The sequence below is a fragment of the Sebastes umbrosus genome, chromosome 15, assembly GCF_015220745.1.
Source record: "Sebastes umbrosus isolate fSebUmb1 chromosome 15, fSebUmb1.pri, whole genome shotgun sequence".
Classification (NCBI taxonomy): Eukaryota; Metazoa; Chordata; class Actinopteri; order Perciformes; family Sebastidae; genus Sebastes; species Sebastes umbrosus.
In genome coordinates, this window is record NC_051283.1 from 12,778,127 (window position 1) to 12,792,007 (window position 13,881).

At 37.2% G+C, this 13,881-nt stretch overlaps 1 protein-coding gene across 1 annotated transcript in view; it reads left to right on the top strand.

Annotated features, from left to right (window-relative positions):
• The first annotated feature begins 827 nt into the window (after positions 1–827).
• Positions 828–13,881, top strand: part of col9a2 (procollagen, type IX, alpha 2) — a 150,834-nt gene continuing 137,780 nt past the window's right edge. The window contains exon 1 of the mRNA XM_037795526.1: positions 828–959. The gene's annotated coding sequence lies outside the window, so the exon portion shown is untranslated. The remainder of the gene's footprint in view (positions 960–13,881) is intronic.

A 13,881-nucleotide genomic window follows, 5' to 3' on the forward strand; every position in this document is an offset into this window, starting at 1 on the left:
TAGGTGATGGGTTGAAGCGGAGCACAAATATGAATCACTTTAAAAAGCTATACAAAAAATATATTTTTGGGAGGTATATGGATGAGGAAGAGTTGTGATAAGGGTTGTGTTAAGGGTTGGTTTATATCTATGTGGGTTGTAAATAAACTTGGGAATGCTGTTCATATATTTAATTTGGGATGTAAATAAATCTGGGATAGTTTATATATTATATTATATTATCATTTTATGATATATGAGTTATTAGAGGAGAAAGGGGTAGGGAAATATAAGTTTGACTTCTACCTACTCCTTTTTGGACACTATTACTCTTGTTTTGTTTGTTATTATTTTGTATCTGTTTTTATCTATTTTTATGTTCAAAATAAAGTCTTTCATTCATTCATTCATATAAAGTCATGATTTTTTATTTTATTTTTTGTATTATTATTTTTTAAATAATAATATTGTCTTTAAATGAAATGAATTAAAAGATGTCATAAAACAATGATGTTACACACTGCAGTCAACTTGTGTGGTGAAATATAGGGTCGTGTCTAAAAGGGAACCTGAAAATTGCGAAATCTGATCTGAGATCTGCAAAGAATGCCTAATCTTAACAATCTCGCGATAGTTTCTCCAGTTTGCTTTGGGGTGCCCTTCTAGACCAATCTAGACACAACAGGTGATCACGTTGTAATGAAGTCAGGTGAAGTTGTCAATTAGCGAGCTGGCATGCTTCATCGTGGGATCAGTTGAAGTTAGGAGGCCTACATGTAGCTATAACGTTACTCTGAAACTGGGCTTTCCAGTTTTCACAGTAAAGAACATATTATGAAGACGATAAAAACTTGTGAAGAAAAAGAGTTGGACATTGCAAATCTGCAGTTCTGTGAGGTGCAACACCCAATTCCAGTGGAAGAGGACGTGCTATTGAACATTTAGCCTCCATGATGAAGGAAGATGGTCTTCAAATAGCAGTAAGTGAAGCAAACACAATTTCTGCTCTTCTCTGCTTTGCTCTGTGGCTTTCCTCTTGTGGCTGTGCATACATGCACACACTGTGCTGTTGTTAAAGTGGTTATATTGCTTGTAGAATGTAAGCTGTGTGCTCTAATATTGCTGTTTGCGTTGAGGCTACTGACATTTGTCTTTGCATATAGACTCAGGGCCTGCAGAGCTGCACACTAGTTTTGAATTTTGAGTTTGACATGTGTGATTTGTGATTTTGTGTAGCCTGTGCAAAGGTCTGGAAGTTGCTTTTTTTGGATTGTTTTCATTCATGCCTTTATAAGTTTGGCTTTAAGTTGTAGGCTACTGTATAATGAGCTTTGATAAGGAACTTGGTGAGAAATGCTGCATGTATGTGCTTTTTCCATTATCCCATAAATAGGAGGGATTTGTCAGTACAGTATTTGATGCATGCATTGATTATGATCTGATGTGAATGTAAATTTGTCATCTGGCTTGTTATATTCTTATCTCTACTTGAAATTTCATTTCATTTCAAAATTTATTTAGAACACGTAGAATACAAAAAATAAAATAAAGAAAAATAATGATCATACCAACAAGTGGACAGTCAGAAACAAGTAGTATTTACATACAATGAAAAGCATAAGTAAAATAAATTGTCAAACACCTGATGCCTTGATTTACATATTCGAAAAGGAGTGAGAATAAGTATAAACTTATTTAATCCCACCCCTTCTCCATAAGTCAATTATTAATTATTAACCAGCTTCCTTATTGAGCCATACATATACTCTAATTACATTTCTCTAATCAGTTTAATACTTCAGTTTAATACTTCCAGATAGACTCTAGTTAGGAAGATGCTCCGGCTGAAACTAACAATTATTTTTCGTTGTCGATTAATCTGTTGTTTATTTTCTTGATTAGTTGTTTGGTCTATAAAATGACTAAAATTGGTGAAAAATATCAGTGTTTCCCAAAGCCCAGGATGACGTCATCAAATGTCTTGTTTTGTTCACAACCCCAATATATTCAGTTTACATTCATAGAGGAGTAATTTCTTTAATTACTCAAACCAATCAATTGATTCTCAAAATAATTGACGATTAATTTATTAGCTGATTGATCAATCAGTTAATTGTTGCAATCTCTGTGTAAGTCATGTGTCAGTGTGATATGTGCACTCTTTCCCTTTGTTTTGAGTATAAATATATAAGATCTAAAGCTAATCATTTCTAAATAGCTCTCTAATGCTTGTAGAGCAGTGCCAGTAATGAAACAGGTCATGTCTTTTTAGAGGGCTTAACATGGCTCACTCACATTTTTTTCCATGCAGGGCCGCTGTTAATCTGTTTTGAATAATTACATGCAATTCTATTGATATTACCTTTACCCTCCATTAGCTTCATTTTGCAAAAAAATGTAAATGCCCATTATCCATTATTGCGCTCTCTCTCTCTCTCTCTCTCTCTCTCTCTCTGTCTCTGTAACATTTAAAAGCATATTCTTGTTTGGGCTAAAATTAGGGTATCATGACAACCTTGTGTGTTGGGTTACTCTGGGTCAAACTCCAGGCATGCTTTTATATCCCTGTCCATCATTAACTTTCATCACTACACAGGCAAAGCTATTTGAGAAGAGAACATCAGAGTGATGTAGAAAAAGTGAATCACTAAAAGAAAATGTGAATCTAATGGATTAAATCTCAAAACCACTTAAACTCGAAGGGGGGCGACCGGTGACGTAGTTACCAATCATTGCTATTTCATAATCGTCTGTTAATAGAAGAGATGAATGTTATACTATTTTGAGGTCTTTCAGAATCAGTAAACCAAATGCATATTGTCCAAACCATGTCTTATTACAAAGTACTTTAACAATAAAGTTGCACAGAAATAAACTTTGTAAGTATAAAAAAAAAAGTTGTGATCAAAAGATCTGCACTAACTTTCTCATAAGTCTACAATAGCATGCTTGGTATCGTTGGAATCTAGAAATTCAACGTGGCCAAAACATGGACAGCGCCTGTGTATATCTTTATAAATTGTATCATAGATGTTGTATTTTAGTGTATTTTCATCCGAGTTACAGTTGTAGTCAAAGAGTAGGAGAAGACATTTAGTTGCATCAACCTTTTGAAATTAAGATTTTATACTAGGCAAGGATAAAAATCTTATTGTTTCCTTTATTGATATTCTCCATTGTAATGCCCATGGTAATATAGTTTACTTACAATGGATTTATACTCCTCAGCTTCTTACTTTTCAAAAGAGACCAGGTATATGCAAATAAGCCATATGGTTGAAGAGCTATTCCTGATTTATTTTAGGTAGTTATTTTGGGTAGTTATTTATGGTGTTTTTTTTCCCCCAAGGGATAGGGCTATAGGGAACAATATAAGGTTTATGATTGATGATAATCCAATAATATTATGAGCTATTTCTTAGGGGTTTGTCATCAGTTTCAATGAACCCTCAACTTCAGGATTCAGCATCCTACCATAGGTAAAATCCACAGAGGTTTGCGAAAAAACAAAACAAAACAAAAACTCCCCCGTCATCCCTCCTGTCCAAACAATCATCCAGCCACTCACTGTAGGCACAGTGTGTCCACAATGCAGCGGGAGCCATACAGTAGATTGCCTCCTCACCGCACTCTCCCCTTCTCTCTTCCTTCACTCTCTCTTTCTCCCCGGGAGAAGAACAGATGCGTAGGCAGCACTAAAGCAGCAGCTGATTGTGTTTGTGATGTTTATCGCTCCCCTAGCTGCTGAAGATTTACAGTAAATATCTCTTTTATTGCTCACGCAGGGCCCCGCGTTTACACCGGTGCACCAGCTCCCCTCCCATATACCTTCGGCCACCCACAGTCGACTCGAGGCCCGTAACCGCAGCTTGTTTCCTCTTGCCATATGCAGAGCTGGCTTTAAACGAGGCCCCCTGCATGTGCATCATACTGTTAATTGCAGCATCTCACAATGACTCGTAAAAATCCTGTTCATTATAAATGTACACCAGCAGTAAATACAGATGCCTTTTTATTAGTTTCTGTCCCACTGCAAACAAACTTTGAGGTAAAAGTCAGGGTTAAAGTGTTAAATTATCATATTGTTATTCTTCGTTGTGACTGTTAAGTTGATCCGTGGAACAAAAGGGAGCAATTGCCTCGGTTCTTGCCAGCATTCATCCACTTCCATCAATAATAGCATGCATTTGAAATCGTATTACAGGTATTTGTATTCAGGGAAGGGGTGAACTTTAACCACAATTTGCACATGAATGAAATCCTGTTTTAAGTCGTGGGCCGTGGCTTTTTGTAAAGTGACACCGAGGAAGCATACGAGAACGCCATTAAGGCTCGGTTGTATGAGTATGCATGAGTGTATACGGGCATTTTGAACACTGTGTGCATTAAAAAACGTGGGTGTGTTTGAACTTATATTGCTCGTACGTCTATATTTGGAAGTCACATAGTCGACGTGAAGAATACATTTGATCATATAGGTCAACCACTACATTACAGTGTACCTTGAGAATTAATAATGCCCGTGCTTTGTGTTTGTCATTGCTCTTTTGTTTGTTAATGCACATTTTTGTCTGCCAGCTATTAAAATACAGCATCTTATAGTGTTGTCACGATAACAAAAGTATGACTTTGATACAATACCCCTAAATATCTCAATACTGAAACGATACCACGGCAAAAACATAAAACATCAGGAAAATTAATGGAATAATACATGATAGAACATGGATCTTAAAAATCTTATTAAAAAAAAAAAATAAAAAAAAAATATATATATATATATATAAATGTTAAAACGTATTAATTTAAAAAATCACATGGTATTAAACGGTACGATACCCCATTTTATTAGTACCGATACTCTAAGAATGACAGTGTTGTCACGACAACAACGGATACTCTGCCTAAATATATTGATACGGATACTGAAACGATACCACGGCAAAAATCTAAACAGCCGGAAGAGTAATGGAAAAATAAATGATAAAACATGGAACAATTTTTTTTAATTAAAAATGGTTAAATGTAAAAATGTATTCATTAAAAAAGTGAAATGGTGTGTAAAAATCTCGCCTAAGTTTATGTGATTACTTTGATAGTTCATTTTATATTTGCATTTATTTTTGATAATGCACACATATTTACATTTCATCTGTATTCTTATTTCTAATTGTCTTATAACTTATCTATGTTTAGATACATATTTTATTCTTATTAAAAAAGCATTTAATACAGCTTTTTTTTGTAAAATAGCACCCCCGCTGGCGCATTAGTAACAGTTAAAGCGGAGAGTGTTACTGCAGCACAGAAGACGACGAGAGGCTTCCAAAACAAAAAACCCACACAATGATAATAAAATCAGAAGAAGTTCTGTGAGAAGTTGATGAGAGGAAAAGCTGCTAAAATTAGGAAGACACCATAGTAACTGTAGAAAGCGCTGTGCTGTGTTGAAGGTGTGTGAAGAGAATCACTCTCGCTGGACTGCTTTTCCTCTCCAACCATTTCCCGTTACTGAGAAACACGGTATAAAATAATTAAATAACTTTAACACATGCTCCTTGGTGGATTATGTGTTTGCCAAATTACAGGAGAAGCCTGGACAGATTCAGAAAAGATGTTGAATCTAATTTCATTGGTACATTCGGTCGGTATTTAGAGCCGTGCTGTTATTTTTCATGTTTTTTTTAAGGGAGTTCTGCTGATATAGAAACAAGCTTAGATCGAGAATATGCAGTCGGCGAGGGTATTGTGATACCTTTCTAGTATCGGTATACCGTGCAACGCTAATCTCATAATTCTATCTGGTAGAGTGGCGCGATTTGAGGATTACGTGGCAAAATCAAGATGCTCCTCTTTCTCTTGGCATCTGCTCAAAGATAGATTTATTTCCGTGGGTCACCCATGTTTTCATTTCATGCTTGTGGCCACACTTCCATTTCACCATTACCCTCTCAGCCAGTCAGTTATCATACCTTGCAGAGCACAGGGTGGTGGTGGGGGTGTGTGTGAGGGGTATGAGTTGGGGAGGAGGGGGGTTGTTCAAATAAAGGTGAATGATACGGAAACTATCCGTCCCGAGTGGAAGAGAAATGGTGGGATTTGTTGATGGAGAAAAAGGATGTAAGGTGATGGAGGAGGTGATGGAGGGATGAAGTGATAAAAGAATGCGAGTTGGAAGACGGGAGGACGTGATGGAATGGCGGCCTCCTGGAGTCCAGGTCAACCGCTGAACTCTAAAAGCACCCATTTGATCATGACATGTCAAGGATGTGAGTAGAGAGAGTGCGAGGGGAAGGAGAGCCGGGGAGAAAGATGGCACAACAGCCAGAAAAAATTCTCATCGTTTGGCACCAGATTGAGTGATCCGTTTCAGGAACTGGTGAGCACATGTGTGTATGCGAGAGAGTGTGTGTGTGTGTGTGTGTGTGTGTGTGTGTGTGTGTGTGTGTGTGTGTGTGTGTGTTACCTCCATTTCATGCACTGTCTCGCACCCATCACTCCTTATGGGTAGGTGGTGTATTGCTTAGCCCAAGGATTTGACGGACGGCACATCAGTGAGCCGCATCGATCTGGGAGGTTTGGTGGCGGGTTGGGGAGGGAGGGGAGTTGGAGTTTGGTTGTCACAGACGGAGAGATGGAGGATAGTATCAGGCATGCAATCTCACAGCCAGGGACCCCGGCGTGGAGGGATAGGTCGGGGCCATCCATCTCTCTGCATTACCCTCAGCCGCAAGGACATTAAGCCAGAGGGATAAGGGTCTGTCTGGGGGTGTTTAGAGCTACGCCTGGTTATCTCTCTGCGGGGACCACTAGGCTGGAAGCCAGTGTTACACCCAGGCAGATGGGCACTTTCTCTGCTTTGAAGTCTGTCAAAGTATAGGAGGCGAAGAGGGCGAGTGCATGGTTACAAGGCTTTCACAGGCTCTGTGTGCTCTCTTGTCCCCCACGTTCATGCCCAAATAATTCAAGTGTATTTAAGATCATGAGTTTTTGTGATGTTTCCAAGAGCCTTTCTTAAAGATACAGTTGGTAACTTTAAAGGGACTATTTGTAACTTTCAGAAATGCTTGTTAACAGCGACACCTGTGGCCGTTAAATCAACGAAAGTCAGCGTTGAGTTCTTGCTTGCTCGCTCTAAATAGACATTAACGAGCATCACGCAAAACAGTGAGGTGACACACGTCAGCTAAAACCACATATATATATATATATATATATATATATATATATATATATATATATATATATATATATAATTACTGATTCATCGAGGCTTCAACCTCTATTTAGCTTTATCTAAAGTTATATGACTTCTATCATCCAACTCCCGTCTACAGTTTCAAAGTATAAAACAGCTGCAGATGTGCAGCTTTTCCCAGCAGACAAGTGTAGACAAACGAGTGAGCGAGTAACACTGTGTGGTGTCCCCTTCACAAATGATTCTGAGGCCAGTCTGGTGTGATAAGAGAGAGATAAAATGGAGTGCTGATGGGGCCTTGAGGACCATCTAAATGAGACGGGGATATGAGCGCGATATGTACAGTGTTTTTCACTCTGAAAGCCTGTCTTCCAGTCCTCGCCGCCTGGCTGGACACTCCCCTGGCGCCGTGGTGTGGGACTCTTCCGATCAATATTTCATGCTATCAGCAGACACACTCATACACACTATACAACCAGCCGCAACCACATCCACAAATGCTTGTGCATCCCGGAGAAATGCAAACAGAAAGGTGAGAGCCTTTCATAGTAACTGTCAACTGTCTTTTATAAACTATCAATAGCTGACTCACCGCCAGCCCATCTGTTCAGGTTTAAGAGTTTTTACCATTGATGTACTTTAGTGTTAAGATTAGGGCTGTCAAAATGAAGGCGATGATAACACAACACAAATTGGTTTTAACGCCACTAATTTCTTTAATGCTTTAAGGCAATCGATCTTTTGGAGGTTGTAGTGGGCTCAGTTTTAAAGCTAGAGTGAAGATGCTGGTATATCAAAACCTAAGTGAAGGAGGCTAAATAACGCTCCAAACTTGCGCTAAATTTTGGCGAGGAAAAACTGTCATGGCCATTTTCAAAGGGGTGAAAATGGGTTTTATGAGTACCCACGAGTCTCCCCTTTACAGGCATGCCCACTTTATGATAATCACATGCAGTTTGGGGCAAATCATAGTCAAGTCAGCACACTGACACACTGACAGCTGTTGTTGCCTGTTGGGCTGCAGTTTGCCATGTTATGATTTGAGCATATTTTTTATGCTAAATGCAGTACCTGTGAGGGTTTCTGGACTATATTTGTCATTGTTTTGTGTTGTTAATTGATTTCCAATATTAACTTATATTGGCATATTTCCCACTCCCATGTTGATAAAAGTATTAAATACTTGACAAATCTCCCTTTAAGGTACATTTTGAACAGAAAAAAAATGTGATTAATTTGCGATAAATCGCGACTAATCATGGACAATCATGTGATTAATCACAATTACATATTGTAATCGATTGACAGCCCTAGTTAAGATATCAAACATCCAATACAATCTAGATCTAATGATGAACTTTGTATGCCATTGTTTCTTCTTTTCTTATTATTTTAATTACAACAACATACAATGATTCATTGCTAAGTGATGTAATTAGTTTTTTTTTTTATACTGAATTTGCATTCTGTTCAACATTACAGAACTAATGATTTGTTGAGTTGAAACTGCATATTAAGCGGATAAACAGTTTGTCAGTTATTATTACAATATGAACAAAAGTATGAATGAAAACATACATTGTTTTTTTAAGTCGCAGATTGCTGACTCTCAAAAACATCAGCATAATAAACCTCCTAATGGGAGCTGCTTGCTGAGAATGTTGCGACACCCATAATAACCCACAGATGTTGATTCGATGTTAATTGTGATTATAAAAAGTTACAATGTGACAGCGGCAGCAGATGACCATTTTTTTTATTTAGCCAACAATAAAAAAAACATCAGGATAAATGTGTTGTCATGCAGTTTTAGTTGGGTTACTGAGATGTAACTGTTAAGTTTAACATACTTTTTTTTAGCAGATTGAATTTATTTTAAAGGCCCAGCTGGTAACAAATGGATACAGGAGACCACTGTGCAAGTCTGCGAGTCGTTTTTTTTCTAAATCAAAAGTCAAATTTGACATGACTAGATGCTGAACTTTTATATTTTTGGTTCGTTTCTGCAGCGGCGCACAGAGCAGTTTCAGAATACTTGTTTTATCGGGGGGTTGAATAACATCCTTTTTCACAGCATCATCCGCCACCAAATGAGGATTCAGATACCACCCAAAACCCTCTTGCAAATAATGCACAAGCACTCTCTGCATCCATTCACACACACACGCACGCACTGTGAGACCAATGAGTGGAACAGCAGCCCGTCCTTCCCATTTCATGGTGAATTCGGCTGGCTGTGTGTATATTCGTGCTTGTGATTATTTTTATGTGCTATTTTGTGTGTGTGTGTGTGTGTGTGCGCCTGCTGGGTGTATTTACCTAGCCTACACCGCAATGTCTCAGCAAGCATATGTACATCACACTGTCCTCAGTATGCATATGTACACACAGCTGCCTCTGTAATGCAGCTTGGCTCCGTGTGATCCAAAGGGAGCTTCAAAGCTTTGATATACTTTCATGGAAACACACGGGGGATAGTGGGGGGGGCTAGTCGAGAGACCGCGACTATAGCCAGCACCAGACCGTCTTGGTTAGGTAGATGTGTTGTTTTGAATAGAGCAGACAGACCACTGCTGAAACCGACACCATCCTAAAAAACTGTGTGTGTGTGTGTGCATATTCATGCACCAGTTCTACTGTTTGCCCTCACAGCAGCAAGGATCTCTGCCATGTCAATAACAATGAGAGCAGCCAAGATTTTAATGGGAATATAATCTCCTGCCTATTTGTTCTTTCTTTGGCACTCGATGTATTTAGCTTTGCCTGCTGTGATTCAGTACTAAGAGAAGCAAGGGGGGATGAAAAAGGAAAGTTGAATTTGATCAACTGAAAGACTTGGAAAAAGGAAAGAAGGATAAGATGAAAGAAAGGGAAGGAGACAAGGACATAAAGGAGATAAACAAGGATCTGGAGCAAAAAAAAAAAAAAGTTCTCCGGTCCATCTCTGGCTCTCTTGACATTGTATTTCATCCTGTTCTAGCCCCTTCTACCCCTTTCCTCTCCACTAATGCTTTTATTATGACATCGCACCCTTTCTCTTTCAAAGCGCTTATATGACACACACATTCACAACCCAGAACCAATGATCCTTTCCTTGGCCTCTGCGAGACCAAAAGACCTCTCTGCTAGGAGATAACGAGTTCCCCCAGAAAAGTGAGCGAGACAAGGTTGAAGTGAGATACAGAGAGATGAGGCCACTGATAGGGGAGGGGGGGGAGAGAAATAACACTCAGCAGTGCATGACTCCCCCAGCCTCCCTGTGACTAATACTGTTGTCCTTAAGGTGGCAAGAGGTATTCTTCCCTTAGTTTGTCTTCCTCTCTTTCTACCTCTCACACCCGAGGATACGCCCCAGCTGCCCGGTGCTCAGTAGTGCGCCTGCTTGTGCGTGTCTGTGTGTGTGGTGGTAATTGTTTCCATTGGGGCATTAGATCAGGGCTGTAGTCAACCAAAGAAAAGTTTTGGTCGAAATTCTACCTATTCTTCAACCAATCGATTGGTTGATGGGGAGGAAAAAATTGGCATTGAGTGCTCTTTACCTGGTAGCCTAAATGAATTATAAATAAACAAAAATGTAGGGGTGTAAGGAAATATCAATACACATGAGTATCGCAATATTATTTGTTGTGATACTGTATCGATTCTCCAAAACAGTGTATCGATTTTTAATTTACTTAATTAACTGAGAAACTCAGGGTCAAAAAAATCACAGAGCCTAGAGGCATGAATCTACATCTACCGTCCTAGCTTTTAACTTCTTAAGGCCTTCACACGCCTTTTTTTTTTTTTTTTTTTTTGTGCAATTAATTCGCACGTCAATTTATTTTTTCAAACCGTTGTTTTTGTCATGAATATTTTCACACAGAACACGCATATTAAGACCTTTACATGACGAATAAACGACACGAAAATGTGAAATACTCGCCTCCGAATATTATATATCTAGGGCTTTTATTGTGAAAGCTAAGAACGGAAGGAATGAATCTGGTCTGCGCTGCCTTTGTGACCCGACCCGTTATGTGAGCCAACACACCAGTCTTGTAAAAGCAGTATTTGTTGGTCAATATAAAAAAAAATTATCCAAACGTTACCATATAAAGCAACTGAAAAATATGTTTTTTCACAAATATACCAGCAACATTTATCAATCATAACCACGGCAAATGATATATTACGCTGCCAGCCATATATACTTTAGCAATGAACCTCTGCTCTACTATATATTGTGTTTCCTCAGCAGTGGTCTCTGGCTCATAAAAAAGAGCACTTCAACTCTGATAACATCTTATAAAAATCTGAAGTAATCAATAATGTTATCTGCGTGTATAAACTGCAAAATCAGTTTGGGTGTCAGATGTGTCATCTTCCGCTCTGATAGCTGACTGACCCGCAGTGATTCTCCTGATTGAGGCTCCCTGGAGGCACAGGGGAGGAATATAAAACGTATCTGTCAATGTGTAGCTACTCTGTCATCAGCTGACCTCAAAGTACAAGGAAGAAGTAAAGTAGTCTCGCTGTAGCGATAGAGAGAACACTGGAAAGTTTCATAATATATATGAGGCCAAAATACACACTGGATGTCTCACATACATGTGTTGTTTTACTCATACTGTGCATACATTACTTCTACTTTCATGTACGTATATTTTCATTCTCATATTAATTTATTTTCACTCCTACACACATTTTTCATTAACATATACTTCCACTTACTCAATCATACATTTTTACTCTCATACTGTACATATATTTTACTCACACAATCATACATTTTACTCTCATACACATATACTTTAACTCACACTATCATACATTTAATCTTATACGTACATACTTAACTCACACAACCATACATGTATACATATACTTTACTCACACATTCATACATGTATACATATACTTTACTCACACATTCATACATGTATACATATACTTTACTCACACATTCATACATGTATACATATACTTTACTCACACATTCATACATGTATACATATATTTTACTCACACAATCATACATTTTACTCTCATACACATATATTTTAACTCACACAACCATACATTTATACCTATATTTTACTCACACATTCATACATTTATACATATATTTTACTCACACAACCATACATTTTACTCTCGTGCACATATATTTTAACTCACATACATACATACTTTTACTCACACATTCATACATTTATACATATATTTTACTCACACTATCATACATTTTACTCTCATACACATATATTTTAACTCACACAACCATGCATTTTACTCTCGTGCACATATATTTTAACTCACATACATACATACTTTTACTCACACATTCATACATTTATACATATATTTTACTCACACTATCATACATTTTACTCTCATACACATATATTTTAACTCACACAACCATACATTTTACTCTCGTACACATATATTTTACTCACACAACCATACATTTTACTCTCGTGCACATATATTTTAACTCACATACATACATACTTTTACTCACACATTCATACATTTATACATATATTTTACTCCCACAATCATACATTTTACTCTCATACACATATATTTTAACTCACACAACCATACATTTATACCTATATTTTACTCACACATTCATACATTTATACATATATTTTACTCACACAACCATACATTTTACTCTCGTGCACATATATTTTAACTCACATACATACATACTTTTACTCACACATTCATACATTTATACATATATTTTACTCACACTATCATACATTTTACTCTCGTACACATATATTTTAACTCACATACATACATACTTTTACTCACACATTCATACATTTATACATATATTTAACTCACACAACCATACATTTATACATATATTTTACTCACACTATCATACATTTTACTCTCGTACACATATATTTTAACTCACATACATACATACTTTTACTCACACATTCATACATTTATACATATATTTAACTCACACAACCATACATTTATACATATATTTTACTCCCACAATCATACATTTTACTCTCATACACATATTATATCTCACACAATTATACTTAATTAATTAATTGTATAATTAAATACATTAATTATTGAAAAACAAGTCAGAGGCTATGTTGTCAGTTATAAAGTTTGTGATATATTTCATTAAAAATTTTGCATGAGTACAATGCCAAAAAAGGGTCACTAATAAGTAAGTAATACCTCTGAAGAATATGGTTGGCAGGCTATTTATATTATAATATTAGTCTGAAAATATTAACAAGGTAAACTCTATATGGATTTCCATATTGGCTTACTGCAACTGAAAAAAACCCAAATTCCAGTACACAACCACTCTAAGGATTTCGGTAATCTCTTTCTGAAGAGACTGTGGTCTATTATTTTTCAAACAAAGACCATATTTTACTTACTGGAGTTTGTATAGGATCAAGTATTGAACACACTGTTGAAAAACCCACTTTCATGAAATATATGTGTGTGTGTAAGAGTGAAAATGTATGAGAGGCCCAGAATGAATTATGGCTCGTACGGCCCGTCATAATAATAGGTATATCATCCCTTCTTTTAAGAGGAACCTTAGTCGACACCTGATCTCCTGGCAGGCTGCGGTATGAGAGCTCTGCTAACAAATGAGACTGGATTGTGTGAAATTGTAATTTCCACTCACGGCTGAGACAGGATGTTCAGATATGTTCTAC